Source organism: Gossypium arboreum, chromosome 8, assembly GCF_025698485.1.
Source record: "Gossypium arboreum isolate Shixiya-1 chromosome 8, ASM2569848v2, whole genome shotgun sequence".
NCBI classification, from domain to species: Eukaryota; Viridiplantae; Streptophyta; class Magnoliopsida; order Malvales; family Malvaceae; genus Gossypium; species Gossypium arboreum.
Genome location: NC_069077.1, coordinates 40,739,132 through 40,747,063, shown reverse-complemented (window position 1 = coordinate 40,747,063; position 7,932 = coordinate 40,739,132).

Genomic DNA, 7,932 nt, shown 5'->3' with positions numbered 1-7,932 from the left:
CCCCAAGCATGAACGTATTCTCTATTCGTCATGAGCTCGAGGTACTTACCCGATCCGCTGTCCATACTCAATTCAATGGAGACACACCCTCCATATATATAGAGTACGCACACACAGTGCTTACTACTCGATTTTGCACACTTAGTGCCACGTAATTTAAGCCCGCACACACAGTGCCATACCCTCCGAGCTCGCACACCCAAAGGTCAGATTTTTCCACTTGCACACTTAGTGCCATATATTTCCAAAGACGCACACTTAGTGCCGATCTCATCACCGTACACACGTATTGCCCAAGACACTTAGTGCCGAAAGCAAACTTTCTACACATTTCACTATTTCTTTTACATTCAACAAATGTCATCACTCCATACACATACATTTTCATTTATATATATATATCATCCCATTAAACACAATTGCATAAATTTTACAATCATTTAAGCAATATCAAATACGTGCTTAATGACTTACCTCGTGTTGGGTAAAATAGTTCCAAGTCGGCTACTCGATGACCTTCGTCTTTCCCTTGCTTGATTCTCCTTCTTTAACTCCTTGAGCTTAATCTTGACACAAGTATGACCAAATCTCCTTCTAGTTCTCTTCTAAACCAAGCATGAAGCAAAAATCCTTCCTTTTTCCCTTAGTATTTTCAGCCAAGATTTGAGAATGGATGAACAAATTTTTTCCTCTCTTTTCCTCTACTCACGGCAACAAAAACGGGGGCATCCATGCTCATTTTTTTCGTTTCTTTATTTTTTCTACATAATCCACTAACTAAACATGTTGGAAACATGTTCCTTGCCCATATTCTTGTCATGGCCGCCACTCTTTCCTTTTTTGGGCAAATTGACATGCAAAACCACTCTTTTCCATGCATGTACTATTAGACCATTGTAAGATTAGCCTATCACCTTTCAACAATGTTTCATACAAGTCCATTTTAATAAATTCACATAGAAATGATCAAATTAATGCATGAAACTTTCACACATGCATTTACTAACATCATAAACATAGAATATAACTTTTAATTACTTATAAGACTCGGTTTAGTGGTCCCGAAACCACTTTTCGACTAGGGTCAAATTAGGGATGTCACAACTCTCCCCCACTTACGAAATTTTCGTCCCCGAAAATCTTACCGGTAAATAGGTTTGGGTATCGCTCTTTCATAGAGTCCTCGAGTTCCCAAGTGGCTTCTTCAATTCGTGTTTATGCCACAACACCTTCACTAATGGGATTTTCTTATTGCGCAACTCTTTTACTTCACGCATCGTATCACGAACCGGTTCCTCTTCATAGCTCAAATTAGGTGAATCTCAATCTCGACGGAGCGATTACGCGATGGATCGACCTATATCGTCAAGCATCGAGACATGGAAAACGCTGTGGATCCTTTCAAGCTCGGGGTAAAATTAATCGAGACGCCATGGTCCAACTCGTTCGGATACTTCATACGGACCGATGAACCTCGGACTCAATTTTCCTTACGGCCAAATCTAAGCACCTTCTTCCAAGGTGAAACTTTGAGAAAGACCTTGTCTCCAACCCGATATTCAATATCTTTTCTTTTCAAATCCGCATACGACTTTTGGCGATCCAAAGCAGCTTTCAAACTTTCACGAATTACTCGAACTCTTTGCTCGGCATCCTTAACCAAATCAATCCTCAAGAATTTACCTTCACTAAGTTCAGTCCGAATAATGGGGTACGGCATTTACGATCGTATAAAGCCTCGTAAGGCGCCATCTTAATACTTGATTGAAAGCTATTGTTGTAAGCGAATTCAATTAAAGGCAGATACCGTTCCCATGAACCACTAAACTCAAGGATACAACATCTCAACATATCCTCGAGTATTTGAATTATCCGTTTGGATTGACCATCGGTTTGGGGGTGAAAGGCGGTGCTGAAATGCAACTTGGTACCCAAAGCTTCTTGCAACTTCTTCCAAAATCGCGAGGTAAATCTCGGATCTCTATCCGACACGATGGAAATAGGCACCCGTGTAATCTCACAATCGAGAAACGTACAATTCGGCTAGTTTGTCCATTGAAAAATCCTTACGACGGGATAAAGTGAGCCGACTTAGTCGGTCTATCGACAACGACCCAAATCGCATCCTTCTTACTCACCGACAATGGCGGTCCGGATACAAAGTCCATTGTGACTCGATCCCATTTCCACTCGGGTATCGTGATCGGTCAAGTAATCTCAAGGCACTTGATGTTCCGCTTTCACTTGTTGACATATTAAACATCTCAAACAAAATCGAGCTGTCTCGTTTCATACCATGCCACCAAAACCGATGTTTCAAACCGTTGTACATCTTCGTACTCCCCGGGTGGATTGTCATTCGGCTACAATGGGCTTCGTTCAAAATTATTGGAATAAGTTCCGAATTCTTTGGAACACACAGACTACTTCGAACCTCAAACAATCGTCATCATCGATTTGAAATTCGAGTCCTTGTTCGAACACACTCATCCCGTTTTGCAACCAACTCATCGTCGACTTTTCGAGCTTCACGAATTTGACGATCAATAATGGTTTGGCTTTCAATTCAGCTACTAACACATTGTCGGGTAGGATAGACAAGTGTACATTCATCGTCATAAAGCAAGCAAGTGATTTCCGCTTAAGGCATCCGCGAACCACATTAGCCCTTCCCGGGTGATAATCAATGACGAGCTCATAATCTTTTAACAACTCGAGCCATCGCCTTTGTCGCAAATTTAAGTCTCTTTGGGTCATCAAATATTTGAGACTTTTGTGATCCAAATACACATGGCACTTCTCACCAAATAAGTAATGTCGCCATATCTTTAAGGCTTATACGATGGCAGCCAATTCGAGATCATGGGTCGGATAATTTTTCTCATGTGGCTTTAATTGCCTCGACGCATAGGCCACAACTCGCCCTTCTTGCATCAATACGCAACCCAACCCAAGTAGGGATGCGTCACTATAAATGACAAACTCTTTGCCCGATTCGGGTTGCACTAGAATTGGGGCTTCAGTCAAATAAGCTTTCAGTTGATCGAAACTTTTCGACATTTCTCCGTCCATTCAACTTAACATCCTTTTGGAGTAAGCCGTCATTGGCGTGGCTATCGTCGAGAAACCTTTTACAAATCGTCGGTAATAACCGGCAAGCCCCAAAAAGCTCCTAACTTCGGTAACATTCCTTGGTGGTTTCCAATCGACTATGGCCAGTGTAACACCCCAAAACCCGAGACCATCGCCGGTGTCGGACCCGAGGGTTAACAAACCAAGTTCACATGTTTTTGCCCACCAATTTGACATTTCCAGTCAGGCTGGAAAACTGCGTCACTGTCGCCTTAAAAATCATATCTCGAGTTTCAAAACTCGGAAACTGGTTTCGTAAATTTTCCTGAATTTAGACTCATATATCCATCCATGGATTTATTTCTAGGATTTTTGGTCGGGCCAATTGGTACAGTTTATTAGTTAAAGTTACCCTGTTACAGGGATCGACTGCTCCGACCTTCGCGCGGTATAACTTGAATATCTCTCTGTACAGGGCTTTAATTCTGGTGTCGTTTGTTTCTAATGAAACTAGACTCAAAATGGAATCTGTACATATAAGATATATCTCCTAATTCTTTTGGATAATTTATAGTGATTTTTTAAGTTGCGACAGGGAACCCAGAAACCATTCTGGCCCTGTCTCACAATAGCTTTAATATCTCTTAACCTGTAACTCCTATGACCGTTTCATTTCTTCCATATGAAAATAGACTCATCAAGGTTCATTTACATAGCTTATTCACTATCTAATTCCATTCCTATGAATTTTGGTGATTTTTCACATTCACGCCACTGCAGCTGGCAGCATCTGTTTTAAGATAGGACTCACCTATTTGGTGGTCTCCATGATTCAACTAGCCTTACCATACATAGGTTCATATATGATCATTTTAACCGTGCCAATGGCTGATCATATGACCAACATTCTCATTTCCAAGCCATAGCCACATCATGACACAAAATATATACATACAACCCACAATTAGTCTAAGTTCATACTTCCTTTTCGAGCCATTTTCGCACGGCCGTACATACGTACATTACAACATATTTAACAAACAAGGGTAGTCCTATACATGCCATCTCAAGTTCAAACAAAAATTTATACCAAAATGGAGGCTTGATAGTGTGGATGACTTCGACTTCAACGATCCCAAATCCGATTGCCTCGAGCGAAATCTAGAAAACTAAGAGCCAAAGCAACGGGGTAAGCATTTTTATGCTTAGTAAGTCTCAAGGAATATAATGAACTATAATTTACAGCAATACATTCACATAGCCAAATGCATCATTTCATTAATACACATTCTTACTTCATACTTCATCATTATATAAGTTCGCAAAGCATCAATCAATTCAATAACTGAAATTCATTAGTCGATTGAGCGAATGTTGCTCAAACACGCCGACTTTCCAATGCACATATAACGCACCTTATCCTTTGGGCTGTCCGAGTGTACTAATTAAATTCATTTCAGCAACCAACACTCACCTCCAGCCCAAGATTCTTGAATATAACCGGATATAATCAAGTGCACAAATGCCTTCGGTCTTAGCCCGGATAGAATAACTCGCACGAATGCCTTGGTCTTAGCCCGGATGTAGCCACTAGCACAATTGCCTTGGTCTTAACCGGATATAATTTCCAGCATAATTGTCTTCGGCTTAGCCCGATATCATTCAATTTCTCATGCACACATACATCAATAATCATTGGACATACATATTTCATTTTCGTTACTAAGGCTCAAACACAATTAATATCATTAGCATATTCGCCTTGGACTTAGCCGGGTGGAATTCAAATACTCATACACACCTAATCAATAATCATACACATCCATATTTCATCTCACATAATTCAAGTAAGGTCACTTCTTGAGGACTTACCTCGGATGTTGTCGAACGGCTTTTTCGGCTATTCGATCACCTTTTCCTTCCCCTTGTCCAATTGTGGCCCTCTTGGCTCTTGAGCTAATTCAAACAAATTCAATTTATTAAAACCTCATTGTGCTTGCTTATGGCCGAATATGACAAGGATTTTAGATGGTCATATGGCCACTCTTTAGCTTGAATGCACAATGGTCATGCACATTTTATACTACATCAAGCAATTCAATACAATTTGTTTGAACATCAAGGAAATGCTAAGGCCTTCAATGGGCTACCCAAGGCCGAATATTCATGTACATGTTGAGGTCAAAATTTGCACTTAATACCTCACAAAACAGCATGCAATCTACTAATTAATGCTTTGCACATTGTGGCCCAAAACTTATAATATAGCATCAAGCACTTATATGTGTGCTAGGTCAATTGTGCTTGCAATTTCACAAGCATTCTTCCACATTTTCTTCTTTAAATCAATATATTCATCACTTAGTTCATAACCAAACATAATGTGCAATCATATATATGCATATATGAGCATGGCGAATTTTCAAGGTGTCCATAGCCATCCAAAACACAAATTTTTAACTAACATGCAAGAAGCATGAATCATGCTCAAGAATGCATCATGGCGAATATGACAATCATGCTCCTTTTCAACTTTAATCATGATAAAACAAAGAGAAAACTCAAAATCTTACTCATGAATAGAAAATCCATCATTGCATGCATCATCATCAAGCTTCACACTTAGCATGCAATGGCTTTATCACCATAACAACTTAGCCCAAATACCATTTCCATGGCATAACAAAGATTTGAGCCATGGCTAACATGCACATCAAGTTAGTAACCAAGTCATGCATGAAACTCCAAACACAACCTCATACATACCTTAATCTTGGTACAAGTATGGCCAAATCTCCTTCTAGTTCTCTTCTAAACCAAAAATGGAGCAAAATCCTTTCTTCCTCCTTATGATTTTCGCCAAAAGATGAGAAAGGATGAACAAAAATTTTTTGTTTTTTCTTCTTGGTTGCACGGCAATGGGGAATGCTACTCTCACACACATTTTTTTTCATTCTTTTCTTACCCATGCTTATTTGTTTATGATTTCTCCCTAATGCCCAACAAAACATGTTTCATGACATGTTTAGCCCATATCACTTTGTCATGGCGGCCATCACTTGTAAAAAGGGAAATTTGACATGCAAGTCCATTATTTTGCATGCATGCTTTAATTAGTCATCACATATTTCCCTATCGTACTTTCAAAGTTCACTACTAAGTCCTTTCTTATAAATTAGCACCTAATTAATAAAAATCAAGACATGAAATATTTACGCATACCAATTCCACATACAATAAGCACGAAATATAACACTTAATTATTCTTGTGACTCGGTTTCGTGGTCCGAAACCACTCTCCGACTAGGGTCACATTCGGGTGTCACAACTCTCCCCACTCAAGAGATTTTCGTCCCGAAAAGCTTACCGTAAATAGGTTCGGATATCGCTCTCTCATAGAGTTCTCGGTCTCCCAAGTAGCTTCTTCTATCCCGTGCTTGAGCCATAACACTTTCACTAGCGGAACCCGCTTGTTTCGCAACTCTTTCACTTCTCGTGATAGGATACGAATTGGTTCTTCCTCATAACTCATATTAGCTTGAATTTCAATTTCGATGGACTAATCACGTGCGATGGATCGGATCTATAACGTCAAGCATCGACACGTGGAAGACATCATGAACCTTTTGAGTTCAGGGGCAAAATCAAACGATATGCCACCGGACCGACTCGCTCGATATCTCATATGGCCCAATGAACCTCGGGCTCAACTTGCCCTTACTACGAACTCGAGTATCTTTTTCCAAGGCGATACCTTGAGAAACACTTTATCACCCACCGATACTCGATATCCTTACGCTTCATATCCGCGTGCGACTTACTTCTCGACGAAGGCTATCTTCAAACTTTCACGGATTACTTTCACTTTCGCTCAGCATCCCTAATCAAATCCACCGAAAATCTTGCTTTCACCAAGCTCGGTCCAAAACAATGGTGTACGGCATTTACGCCCGCACAAAGCCTCATAAGGTGCCATCTTAATGCTCGATTGAAAGTCGTTGTTGTAAGCGAATTCAATCAACGGCAAATACCGCTCCCATGAACCACTAAACTCGAGGACGCAACATCTTAACATATCCTCAAGTATCTCGAATTACCCGCTCGGATTGACCATCGGTTTGGGGGTGAAAGGCGGTGCTGAAATGCAACTTGGTACCCAAAGCTTCTTGCAACTTTTTCCAAAACCGCGAGGTAAATCTCGGATCTCTATCCGACACGATAGAAATAGGCACCCGTGTAATTTCACAATCGAGAAACGCATAATTCCGCTAATTTGTCCATTGAAAAATCCGACGACGGGGACAAAGTGGGCCGACTTAGTCAATCGATCTACCACGACCCAAACCGCATCCTTCTTACTTGTCGACAATGGCGGTCCGGATACAAAGTCCATTGTGACTCGATCCCATTTCCACTCGGGTATCGTGATTGGTCAAGTAATCTCGAAGGCACCGATGTTCCGCTTTCACTTGTTGACATATTAAACATCTTGAAACAAAGTCGGAGATGTCTCGCTTCATACCATGCCACCAAAATCGATGTTTCAAATCATTGTACATCTTCGTACTCCCGGTGGATTGCCATTTGGCTACAATGGGCTTCATTGAATTATCGAAATGAGTTCAATTCCTTGGGACACACTGACGACTTTTGAACCTCAAACAATCGTCATCGTCGATTTGAAACTCCGAGTCCTTGTTCGAACACACGCAGCCGCTTTTGCAACCAACTCGTCGTCGACTTTTCGAGCTTCTCGAATTTGGTGTGTCAATAGTGGTTTGGCTTTCAATTCAGCCACTAACACACCGTCGGATCGGACGAGACAAGTGCACATTCATCGTCGTAAAGTGAATAACGATT